At 41.9% G+C, this 13,434-nt stretch overlaps 1 long non-coding RNA gene across 1 annotated transcript; it reads right to left on the reverse strand.

Moving 5' to 3' along the window:
* Positions 1 to 1,987: 1,987 nt before the first annotated feature.
* LOC117010378 lies at positions 1,988 to 13,398 on the reverse strand. Its single transcript, XR_004420646.2, has 3 exons — positions 13,103 to 13,398; positions 7,103 to 7,256; positions 1,988 to 4,750 (listed from the first exon to the last, which is right to left on the reverse strand). It is a non-coding gene; the product is annotated as an uncharacterized LOC117010378 (long non-coding RNA).
* Between the last annotated feature and the right edge of the window lie 36 nt (positions 13,399 to 13,434).

A 13,434-nucleotide genomic window follows, 5' to 3' on the forward strand; every position in this document is an offset into this window, starting at 1 on the left:
TCCCTTTCTGCCTTGGCACTGTGCAGCCACACTGTCCCCAGCCTGTAACACTGCAGGGGGTTGTAAACAAAATGCAGGACTCAGCACTTGGACTTTATTAAAATTCATCTTACTGGACTCTGCCCATCCATCCAACTGGTCCAGGTGGCTCTGCAGAGCCCTCCTACCTTCCAACAGATTGACACACGCTCCCAGCTTAGTGTCCTCTGCAAATTTACTAATGTAGGACTCAATACCCTCATCCATGTCAGTAAAAATATTGAACAGAACAGGCCCCAGCACAGACCCCTGGGGGACACCACTGGTGACTGATTCCCAGCTGGATGCAGCACCATTCACCACCACTCTCTGGGCCCAGCCTCCCCAGCACTGAGTACTCCTGTCCAAGCCATGGGCTGCAGCTTTTCCAGGGAATGTTGTGGGAGACAGTGCCAAAGGCCTTGCTGAAATCCAGATAGACAACATCCACAGCCTTCCTACATCCACCAGGCGAATCACCTGGTCATAAAAGGAGATCAGGTTGGTCAAACATGATGTTCCCTTCCTAAACTACCACACTGGGTCTGACACCCTGACATCCTGTGAGTGCTGTGTGATGGCACTCAGTACAAACTGTTCCATAACCTTACCAGATACTGGGGTCAGGCTAACTGGCCTATAGTTACCAGGATCCTGCTTGTCACCCTTTTTGTGAATGGGTGTTACATTGACCAGCTTCCAGTCATCTGGACCCTTGCCATTATCCCAGCACTGCTGGTAAATGATGGAGAGAGGCTTCACAAGCTCATCTGCCACCCCCTGATGACCCTGGGATGGATCCCATCTGGGCCCATAGATTTATGGACATCCAAGCTGCTCAGCAGTTCTCTGACTGCCTCCTCCTGGATAACAGGGGGACCATTCTGCTCCCTGACACCATCTACCATCCCAGGAGGACAAGCTGTCTTCCCACTAAAGGCTGAGGCAAAGAAGGCATTAAGCACTTCTTCCTTATCCTCATCTGCAGTTACTAAGTTCCCTCCTGCATCCAATAGAAAACAAAGACTGGTTTTACCCTTCCTTTTGCCATTAATATATTTGTAAAAACATTTTTTATTATCCTTTACAAAAGTTGCCAAATTAAGGTCAAACTGAACTTTGGCCTCCCTTATTTTTTTCCTACATGCCCTAGCAACTCCCTTAAATACTTCCTGAGAAATCTGACCCTCCTTCCAAAGATGATACATCCTCTTTTTATTCCTAAATTCCTCCAAAATCTCGTTGCCTGTGGGAAAAGACAACAGTTGCCCGTCCAGGCTGGATGTTTGCCTCCTTGACTCGTCTTTCGGCACACAGGCACAGTCTCTTCCCATGCCCTCAAGATCTGTGTTTTGAAGCACTCCCATCTTTCCTGGACTCCTTTGTTTTTAAGGGCTGCTTCCCAAGGAAATCTCTGAATAAGTGTCCTAAATAGGCCAAGGTCTGCCCTCCAGACATCCAGTTCTTCCTGGTTGGGTGGAAAACAACAGACTTCCAGTAGGGTGTCAGCCTTGTTGGCCTTCCCCTTAATTCTTACCCACAGTCATTCAACCTCATTGTCATTAACTTCAATACCTATGGCATCAAAAGCCTCCCTAATATAAAGAGCCACCCCTCCACCTCTTCCCCCTTTCCTGTCTCTTCTGAAGCGCTGGTAGCCATCCAGTGCAGTACCCCAGCTGTGTGAGTTGTCCCACCACATTTCTATGTTGCAGTTTGTATTCACTTAGAACTATATTCAATTTAACACAGCTTTTGTTTATATAATGGGATACACAGCTCCTTCTCTTTCAAGATGATGAGAACAGCCAGCCTGAAAAATATTTCATTGCCTGAAGGAAAAGCATGGCAAATTTGTGAGGCAGTGTTCAAGAAAAGCCTCCTTTTAAATGGATGATTTTGTAGTGGGTTTTCAAAAGACATGCTATAAACGCTTTATTTTACTTTTTTTTTATTTGCTTATGCTGAACAAGTGAGGAGTTTCAGGCAAAAGCATTTTGACACATCAGAGATTAGACACCATTCCTTCAAAGGGTTACACTTTTTCCTGTCTCAACGTGTTATATTGATGTGAAACTCCTCCCAAAGCCAAGAAGTCATTTGACTTGAGGCATGACATTTTTGTAGAGATGCTAGAAGTTACTACTATGATCAACATTCGCCACACTTGTAGAGAAATGAAGAATTAATGAGTCCCAACTCTTCTTCACCTGAGTTTCCTTCCTGATGACTCTTCCTCCTTGCCCTGCTGCTTCTTCCTTCTCTATCTTCCTTTCTTGACACCCAAACAAGGATTATTGTCCACTAATTCTTCTTACAATGGTTAGCAGTGTAAAGAGGAGTGCAGCAGCAGCTAGGCCTGTCTGCCTTGAACTGCAGCTTTTTAGAATCACTTATATCCTCAGTCCTGGAATGACATCACAGAGAATTGCACCAGGTAGGATTATTAGTTTGGATGCTGCCTGCTCTTCACTCACCCTGCTTCTCAGCAGTTAATGATTGCAAGTAAGGTATCTAGATAAAATGGTCTGCAAATCATCCAAGGGATAATTAAAAGGGAAAAAAAATTAGCACATGTGACATTTCTAAAAGCAGAATGAGAAATAACAAAATGAAACAAAGTAAAAAACAGAACAGAATCAGGAGGGCAGGTGCTCAGTCAGCTGTCATGCAAAGAGAACAGTTGACAATAATACAAGTATGTGGGAATGGCAGCAATGTTTGCTTCTCACAGTATTAATCAACTGGGCTTTAAAGCAAACAGAAACCTCCCTGAATTTGTCTGCTGGTTTGGGAACAGGCACATACACACACCCCTACATCAAAACACACACAGACAAACATACACACAGGCAAAAAATACATATAACTAAATTCTACATCTGGACATTACAAGTTTCCAGAGTTTCTAGACACATATTTGTTCAGTTTTACAAATGTCAAACACATTGTGAATCTTTGAAAAGTATAAATGGAAGAACAGAAAGCATACTTGGTTAGCAGAATACTGCCTATCTCATAGAATCCATGTGTATAATACTAAGGCACATTATTTAAAGACAAATTAATCCATTATTATAGGTACTGACAAGATTTTTATGTATTCTGTACACTCTCAAAAATGTTATTTATTTCTTCATGATCTAGTGAAGCTGGCTGCAGCAGATCTTAAGAAATTTTTAATTGCATTCAATATTTCTGTATGCATGTGATTGTCCAAGCTAATGAATAAGTGTGATATTTAACACCATGTACACCCCATGTGTGTTCTTACCATTATAAATAATTCCATTGTAACTAAATCAACAGTTTTTAATTAGCTCTTTTTTCATTTTAGGTCTGAAGAGTGAGGAGTTTATGGACTTTGATATGGCAGAAGAAATCAAATGCCTTGCAGCATACAAAAGGTTTGACTACCAGATCCAATATCACCCTTGCTATAAAGGGTCATTTGCTTAGAAGTGCCTTTACATAAACCATCAAAACCTTAATATTAAAAAATTTAATATCCTGCAGTAAGAGCATGTCCACATAGACATCTTGAACTAAGTCATAAAATAAGTAATTGATTTCCTGTTCTTATCCTTACATATAGTTAAAAGAAGAAAAAGGGCCTTTATTTCGTGAAAATTGTTTAGTGCCCTAAAAAAACTCTGCATATAAAACTGAAGAAGACAATATGACTGATTTTTTGCTACAGAGAGGTCAGTGTTGGCCCCATCTGTATGCAGTCATTAAATTATTTATTTATAGCAGTCCTTAATAATTTATTTTATTTATGTACAATCAAAGCTACAGCTGCTACTCAATGAAGTTTGATTCAAATAAGTATTTTAACCACAAGGGCATAAAAAGTCTTAGATTGCTGCTTTAAGACTAAGGTTTATTCTACTGGTCAGACCAGATCACTTAATCAGATGACCTCATCTATACAGTTGTTGCTTGACATTCCAAAAGCAAGCAGTGCACTAGTTTCATGAACAAACCTCTTTGGAATTTATGCCAAATATTGCTGCTGAGATCAAGTGCAATCTGCATGGCAGTGATTTGAAGGAGAAAATAATTTAAAAACCCCCAAAAGGATAGGACAAGACGACACAACCTCAAGTTGTGCCAGGGGAGGTTCTTACCTGAAGAGCAACTAGACTTTGGAGTGAGCTGCCCAGCCCAGGGAGGTGTTAAGCAATGACTGGATGTGGCACTGAGTGCTACGGTTTGGCTGATAGGGTGGTGTTGGGTCACAGCTCGGACTCCATGACCTCGGAGGTGCTTTCCAACCTGATTCTGTGACCTCTTCCTTTCCATTTGTGGAATATTTTTACTATTTAACCGCGATGCTGCCTGAAGTCCCCACAGTGTGGCCATGCACACCTTTGGCGACCTGCGCCTCGCCTTTTATTCTCTACAAACTAGGAATATACAATTCGCCTAATACATATTCATTGCTTATCCCTGCTTCATATGGAAATTAGTTTCACACCTCTTTTCAGCTGCGCATTATTCCTTTTTGGGTCGCTCTGGTGGTCTTGGGGGTCTTTTTAGATGAAGTAAATAGTCTTCTTCCCAGTTTGAACTTTTCACCTTGTATTCATGCGCATGCTCTCTTCTTAGTCCTTTGGTCAATTTCCGGACTTTGGTATTAGTTTTTTCTTCCCAGGGACCCCCTCATCCTGTGGGTCTTTGTTCTTCTATTTTAATCTGCCAACTTCATCCTGCAGCTTGGCTGCTTTTCCTGTTTTGCAAGCACCATAAATTATAGCTGACACTATAGTTTCGTCAGTCCCCTTTTCAATCAAAATCTTTCTAAATATTTAATTCTTAAATCTGAATTTCTCTATTTCAGTCCCCCCTTTTCTGGAAAATTAGTAAATTCTTTTACTTAATATCGATACTTGTCTCTTTTCCAGTCTAACTTCACTGCTTGCCTCTCTCGGTATGTATCCTTCATTACATTACCATATACTGTCACTAGGGAGGTGCTAGTATCCGCTTTAACATTTTCTAGTTCTAAACAAGTATTCTAATAGACAACACCAGACTTACACCTACTAATATCAGCATGACAATGATGGGGTGGCAAAGTGTGTTCAGAATCTCAGTTGCAGTTGGTGACCATCTAAAGAGTGCATCCCACCAGTGATGAGTTGCATCCTGTTTTACTCTTTGTAACACTTTGCTTATTTCTTTTATATTATGGTAGACAGTAACTAGAGTCTTTTGTTTATTTTTCTGAATTTCTTTCAGGATTTTTGTTAGGTCTTGGTGTTTCATTAGCTGCCTTACTAATGTAAGATTCATTCTAATGGGTGTAGGTGATAATTTATGATATATTTTGTAATTAGATCTTATCAACTGGTGGGATGTAACTGGTGCTACATATGAAAAGTCACATCTAACTATCTTAACAAAACTACAAATACAAAGGTTAGAATGGTTCTTAGTGGATAAGATTACATTATTATCTATTTTTACAGAAGCACAAGCAGTTCTTAAACATACACAGCTTAAGCCAGTATATACAAGCACAGTCTCTTGACTAGTATCTGGATGAATTTCGAAGCGGCAAATACTTTGCTCAGTATCCAGACATATATCTTGTGCATCAATTGTGTTACTCCCACAGAAAAACCTTAGTTGTTCCCTTGTAGCACAAGATTCTAAATTTACAGTTTGCCATTTTCCATTCATCATCTGGGCCCATGCTCTGTGCTCCGAGGGATAGAGCACTGCCTTCTCATGATTTAATCCTAATGTAATAATAGGGTGGATAGTGTATATCATGGCATTACATATAGTAAGCACAAAAGCAGTAGCCATTTTAGTGATAGGGTCATAAGTAAAATTTATCAGAGTCTACCAGGATTGAAGTTTTCTTTCTAAATTGTTTGCATTGTCCCAGACAATTTTTCGAATTTCAATTGGAAAAGCACCTTCACTTCCTTCCCTTATTACTAAAGCAACTGTTGATTGCATCTATAATTGTGCTTGTATGCAACTGAGGGCCAATGATACATTGTCCTGGGCCATATTAAGTGCCTTTATTATTAACTTATGGTCTTGGTCTGCAGCTTTTTTCCACCTTGGCAATACTTTAGAGATCTGCCACTGGCTAGTTTCTAATGCTAATAAAGAGGATCATAGGGGCTGATCTAGCTTTCTCAGATCACTTGTGGCAGTGGTTAACTTATTCATTAATATTTCTGAATTTATTCCGTTTAAAACTCTCAATCCTGTTCCTAATATTCCAGTTAAATTTCTTTGCATTCTGCCCCTAAAGTGTACTCACTTTTGTAACCATGTTGTCCAGCCTTTAAAGGATGTTTTTAGGAAAGAGGAGCAGGCTGGCTGAATTTCAGAAACTTTAGTTTGCATTAGCAATTTAACACGTTTGAGAGACCACTCTGGGTTAAATAGCAGTTGTTGTTGGCCCGTATTCCTTATTACATAGGGGTCAACTTCATAAATTTTGGGTTTAATTTTAGGTAGGGTGGTTTGGGCTTGGGTCACAGCTGATTCAGTTATTGCAAAAGTTGTAACATTTATTTTAAATTTGAATGTAAGCTCAATAGAATCGTGATACCAAAGGCAAACTACATACACAGTTTGTACTAATGTAAAATTACACCAACAATCTAATTTACTTGGACGACTACAGACTTCCGGGTCGCTGTTTGTAGGAGAAGTTGAAACAGTAATTTGTTTTGCTTTCTTATGTTTAGTCCTATTAACCATCCGACATTCTACTTCGATTACTTCTCTTATAGTCTCTTGAAGGGACTACAGCCTTTGATTTTGCCATTCATGTTTTTCATATATCTGGTTTCTATGCACAACCACAGTTGAATCTTTTATATCAGAATGCTTTCCCATGGATCTAGTGTACTGAATAAAAGCTTGAGACCAAGGCCACTCAGCTTCATTCTGACTAGAGGCACTTTCCAATTCTTGGATCACGCTTATGATTACAAGCAAAACAAATAAAACAATTTTATTGATAAAATATTTGCAATCTAAATTACTGAATACTCCCGATTGCGATGTATTCATTTTGCTCGAGTAAGTTTTAATTTTAGTTCATTGTCACCTGATGTTACTTTCCAAGGGGCTTCTGGAGCTTTTTTCACTCGAGAGTGGTGAATCCAGGCACTCTGTTCCTTGATCTTAATTGCAGTGAAGGTGGTGAGGAGCACCTGGAATGGTCCTTCTTACTGTGGCTCTAAAGTTTTCTCTGTAAGAGACTTAACATACACATAACTTCCAGGTTGTATGTCATGCACTGGTCCATCTAGCTCTCTGCCCCGAGTTCCAGCCACGTTTTTCAATTTTTCTGAGTTGCTTACTTAAGGCTATCATATAGTTAGTCAGCCTCTCTTCCCTCACTTGGGTAGACAATTCCTTTTGCACTCTATATGGTCTCCCATAAAGCATTTCAAAGGGACTTAGTTTTTTTTTGGTTCTAGGCTTGGTTCGGATCCGCAGCAATGCCAGTGGGAGAGACTGAAGCCAGGGTAAATTAGTTTCTTGTCTTAATCTCACAATTTGTTGCTTAATTAAATGATTCATTTTTTCAACTTGGCCACTTGACTGGGGATGATATGGAGTATGGAGCTCTCAGTCTATGCCCAAGTGACGACTGATTTGTTGTACTAATTTTGAAATAAAGTGTGGCCCTCTATCTGAAGATATTGTGGCTGGAACTCCGAAGCGTGGGATTATCTCTTGTAACAATACCTTGGTTACTTCCCAGGCTTTGGCAGTTCTGGTGGGGAAAGCTTCTGGCCACTCTGAAAAGGTATCTGTTAACACCAGCAAATATCGATACCCCCCTTTTCTTGGGAGTTCTGAAAAGTCAATTTGCCACTGTTGTCCAGGTCCATGGCCTTTTTCAATTTGACCAAGTGTTGGTTTGGGGATATTCTTGGGTTTGGTTTGGAGGCAAATGTCACACTGCTGGGTTACCTGAACTACAGTAGAGTATAAACCTCTGGCAGCAATCTTTTTAATTAGATAATTATACAGGGCATCTACTCCCCAGTGTGTTTTTTGGTGCTCTTCCTTTACTAATGACTATAACAGGTGAGAAGGGATGACTATTATCCTTTCTGCAGTAACAGCCCATCCCTCTTGGTTATAGGTTCTTTCTTGATCCTTAATTAGTTCTCTATCTTTTTTGGTATATACTGACTTACTTTCAAGGGAGACCTGTCTATCTGGAATTAAAGCTCCTTCAATTGTTACTTCAGCTCTTGCTGCTTCTTTTGCCTCTCTGTCCGCCAGCTCGGTTCTTTCTTCTAATTCTGAGCTCACTTTCTGGTGTGCTTTAATGTGCATAATTGCTACCTGCTCAGGTAGCTGAACTGCTTCCAGTAGTTGCAGTATTTCTTGTGCATGTTTGATATTTTTCCCTTGTGAGTTTAACAGTCCCCTCTCTTTCCAGATGCCTCCATGTGCATGTACAACTCCAAATGCATATCTTGAGTCTGTATAAATGTTTATTTTTTTTCCCTTTGCGATCTCTAGGGCGCGGGTTAAAGCAATTATTTCAGCTTTTTGTGCAGAGGTACCTGTTGGCAAGGGTCCAGACTCTATTACTTCTTTGCAGGTGGTAACTGCATACTCAGCATGTCTCTTTCTACTGACGACATAGCTGCTTCCATCAGTGAACCAGGTTTCTGTGTCATCCAAAGGGGTGTTCTTCAAATCTGAGCGGCTAGAATAGGTGGCTTCGATGGTCTCCAGGCAGTCGTGGTGTACTGGATCTCCTTGATTTCCACTAAGAAAAGAAGCTGGGTTGATAATATTAGTCACAATTATTTTTACATCATTTTGTTCTACCATGATGGCTTGGTATTTCAGGAACCTTTGTGGGGAGAGCCAGTGCCCACTCTTCACTTTTAGGACCGCAGACACTGTGTGAGACACTAACACAGTAATTTTTTGGCCCAAGGTGAATTTGCGTGCTTCTTGAATATTCAGCACCACTGCTGCAACGGCTCTGAGGCATCCTGGCCATCCCTTGGCTGTTGCCTCTAGTTGCTTAGAAAAGTAAGCAACCGCTCTCCGGTATGGACCTAGATCCTGGGCCAGTATCCTCAGGGCAATTCCCTGTTTCTCATGGGAAAACAGAAAGAATGGTTTACTCACATCTGGGAGTCCGAGAGCCGGAGCTGACATTAGAGCTTTTTTCAGCTGGTGAAAGGCCCGCGTGGCTTCTTTTGTCCACTGGAGTTCTCTGTTCCCGTTCGTAATGAGTGCATACAGAGGTTTTACAAGTAACCCATAGCTGTGTATCCACAGCTTACACCATCCTGTCATACTTAAGAATCTTCGGAGTTCTTTTACTGTTTGAGGTTTCGGGACTTGGCAGATCATTTCCTTGCGATCTTGCCCTAGAGTCTGTTGTCCCGCACTAATTTCATAACCTAGATAGATTACCTTTTGCTTCACTACCTGGGCCTTTTTTTTTTGATACCCTGTATTCTTGAAGTCCTAGAAAGTTTAGGAGGCTTACCGTCCAGGCTGCACATGCCTCTTTTGTCTGGGTGGCTATGAGGATATCATCCACGTACTGCAATAGCTTTCCTTCTTCTGGGGGAGCTTTCCAGGATCCCAGGTCTTTGGCAAGTTGTTCCCCAAACAGGGTAGGAGAGTTTTTAAATCCTTGAGGCAACACTGTCCATGTGAGCTGGGATTTGCATCCACTTTTAGGGTTTTCCCATTCAAATGCAAAGATTTTCTGGCTGTCCTCATGGAGAGGGAGGCAAAAGAAGGCATCTTTCAAGTCTAGAACAGTAAACTAAGTTAGCTCTGGTGTTAGGCACATTAGCAAAGTGTATGGATTTGCTACCACAGGATACAGATCTTTAGTGATTTTGTTAACTGCCTTTAGATCCTGTACTATTCGATATGACCCATCAGGTTTTCGGACCAGTAAGATGGGAGTATTAAACTCAGATTGACATTCTTTTAACAACCCTAATTGTAAAAAGTTTTCAACTATCGGGCTAATTCCTTCTCTGTCTTCCCTTTTCAAGGGGTACTGTTTAATTTTAACTGGTTGTTTTCCTTCCTTTAATTTAATTACTATAGGAGGTGCATTTTTTGCCCTCCCTGGCACATTAGAAGCCCACACTCCAGGGAACACTTGATTCATTATTTCTTCACTAATTTCTTCTTCTATTTGAACGGCTGTTAACATTAAACTTAATGCCTCTATGTACTGTTCATCATTTACTTCCAGAATAACCTCCCCATTTTTAAATTTAATAGTTACTTGTAATTGTTCTAACAAGTCTCTCCCCAAAAGATGTTTTGGGGATCTGGGGAGGTATAGAAATTTATGAATACCCCATTGCTTTCCAAGCCTATATTTTAATGGTTTACAAAAATATGCTTTTTCAGGTTGGCCAGTTGCTCCTATTACCGTAGCATAATTCTCTCCCACAGGTGTCAAAGTTTTATTTAGAGCTGAATATGTTGCCCCTGTGTCAACCAGAAATTCCACCTCTTTCTCTTTTTCCCCCAGCCTCAATTTTATAACCAGTGGATCTCCTGGGGTGCGATCTACCGGTTCTCCTCAGTCTTCATTCACATGTGTAATTATTATTCCTTTCTCCTGAGGGCCACCACGTCTTTGTTCTGGGCACTTATCTTTCCAGTGGCCATATTTCTTACAGATTGCACACTGGTCTTTGCCCAGCCGGGATGGGCCTTGTCTAGGTGGTCCCCGTCTACGTCTTCCTCTCTTCTTCTCACTTATGACAGCTACCAGGCCCCTCTTTCCTTCTTCTCTGTTACTAAAAACTCTCCATGCTTCATCCACCAGAGTCTCTAAGTTCCTTCCTTTTGCCCTCCGTATCTTTTGAAGTTTGTGCCTTATGTCACCCGTAGATTGCCCCAGGAATAAACTGACTAGCTGCTGTATCTTTATGTCAGACCTAGGATCCAGTGGTGTATGGTGGCGCATTGCATCCCTTAATCGATCGAGGAATTCGGTTGGTGACTCAGAGGGCCTTTGCTTAATTTCATACAATGCTGACCAATTTATAGTTTTGGGAATGGTCTTTTCCATCTCCTTTGCAATCCACTCCCGATAGCTTTCCAACTTTTTCAATTCTGCTGATCTGTTTGGGTCCCACTGTGGATTTTGGAGTGGGAAATATTCTTTAACATTTAATTGTTGGATTTTATAAAAATCTTCTGCCAAATCTCCTGCTGTTTTTATAATTAATTGTCTTTCTGTCTCAGTCAGTGCATCCAATAATAACTGTGTATCGTTCCAATCTGGATTATGTTGTTTTATTATATATCGCAGATGGTTAGCAGTGTTAACTGGATCACTTCGGTAATTTTTAGCAACCTTTTCCCATGCTTCCAAGTCAATTGAGGAGAAGGGAGATTTAACTAATATCCTTTCTCCCTCTGATCCCACTGCCTCTCGCAGAGGTGCCTGTATTATGGGTTTCTGTTGTCTAGTCTGGTGTGCGATTGGAGGGGACGAATGGACTGGGGCTGTTGGTGCCTCTGAGTCTGCATTTTCATCTTCATTCCCTCCCTGTCTTATGTGGGGAGACCTGAGCAAATCACTTGCCAGATCTTGTTCCTGGGCCACAGTCTGGTAAACCTTATCAGATTTTGTGCACCTTTGCCCTATGCTACACGCTGAACAACACTGCTTAAGTTTTCCTCTCTTGGTCTTATTCTCCTTTTCTAGGGCCAAAACCAGAGGGTCAGATGGAGCCCTGAGCCCACAATCCCTCTGCCATTCGGGGTGATTTCTAAGAGAGAAAAACATATCTGCATATGCTACCTCTGTCTACTTCCCTTCTCTCCTGAGAAACAGCATGAGCTGTAATAGTGTGTCATAGTCTAAAGTTCCACCGGGTGGCCACTTCGCTCCCTCGTCCAGTTTGTATAAGGGCCACCAGTTTTTACACAATTTAATAAGGTCTCTTTTGCTTTCTGTGCCTCCTTGTCCAGAAAGATCTTTCCAATGTGCAATAATACAGCCTAATGGACTAGCTCTTGGGATTTCTTTACTTTGTCCAGTTCCCATTATCTTCTCTCTTTTGTCTTGTTTTGACCCAAACTTTTCTTCATACAGTTTTACTATTCTTTCCCAGTTGCCTTACTACACACACAACCCTAAATCACAGGCACCCAATGTAACTTCTCACGCTAGCTTCAGGATTTTAAATTCCACACTTGCACTCACTCCACGCTGACCCCAGTTGCTTCGCTTTTCTCCGGCCGCCTCAGTCGCCCGAGGTCGGAACCGCGGATAGAGCTCCGCACTCACGCCATACCAGAGGTATGTCTCACTCGTTCATTCACTCACTGACACACTCCACAACTCGACATGTCCGGACTTAACAGTCACACAATACAGCAGCAAAAACAAGGGTTTACTCGACCCACCCCCAGAGTCGCTAGCGGGCTGCTCTATCAGCTCAGTGAGACACTTCCATCGGCTGCGCTATCGGCCGGGATCGATCCCTCTCCCTCTGTCTCCGGCCCCCCCTCGGCCGGCTGCTTGCAAGCCCAAGGGACTGTGCTGTGCGTCAGACGTCTCTGCACGACTTACCAGCAGCCCTGTTCTAGATATTTAATACATACCGTTTTATCCGCAATGCCAGCAGGTCGTTGTCTGTCTCCGCAGTGAGCGAGCCGAGGTTCAGGGTCCCTCCAGGAAAGTCCCGGGGCGCGCCAGGGAATCTGCTCCTCGGCCGCTCCTGCAGCCGGACAGAGATTCTCCTGGCTGGCTCACCAAAATGATGCGCGGAAAGCACTCTATAACTCACAGAAATAAGTTATAAGAGTAGGTATGTATTTATTCAGGGCTGGGTGCATGGGGGATCGCTCTTCTAAAAGCATGCACACCTTTGGCGACCTGCGCCTCGCCTTTTATTCTCTACAAACTAGGAATATACAATTTGCCTAATACATATTCATTGCTTATCCCCGCTTCATATGGAAATTAGTTTCACGCCTCTTTTCGACTGTGCATTATTCCTTTTTGGGTCGCTGTGGTGGTCTTGGGGGTCTTTTTAGATGAAGTAAATTCTCCCCAGTTTGAACTTTTCACCTTGTATTCCTGCGCATGCTCTCTTCTTAGTCCTTTGGTCAATTTCCGGACTTTGGTATTAGTTTTTTCTTCCCAGGGACCCCCTCATCCTGTGGGTCTTTGTTCTTCTATTTTAATCTGCCAACTTCATCCTGCAGCTTGGCTGCTTTTCCTGTTTTGCAAGCACCATAAATTATAGCTGACACTATAGTTTCGTCAGTCCCCTTTTCAATCAAAATCTTTCTAAATATTTAATTCTTAAATCTGAATTTCTCTATTTCAAAACCTTCGCTGTTGCTCCCGTCCCCAGGCGGATGCCCCACGGCAGGAGCGAACACAGGCAAACGCTGCCT

Source organism: Catharus ustulatus, chromosome Z (genome assembly GCF_009819885.2).
Source record: "Catharus ustulatus isolate bCatUst1 chromosome Z, bCatUst1.pri.v2, whole genome shotgun sequence".
In the NCBI taxonomy this organism is placed as follows: Eukaryota; Metazoa; Chordata; class Aves; order Passeriformes; family Turdidae; genus Catharus; species Catharus ustulatus.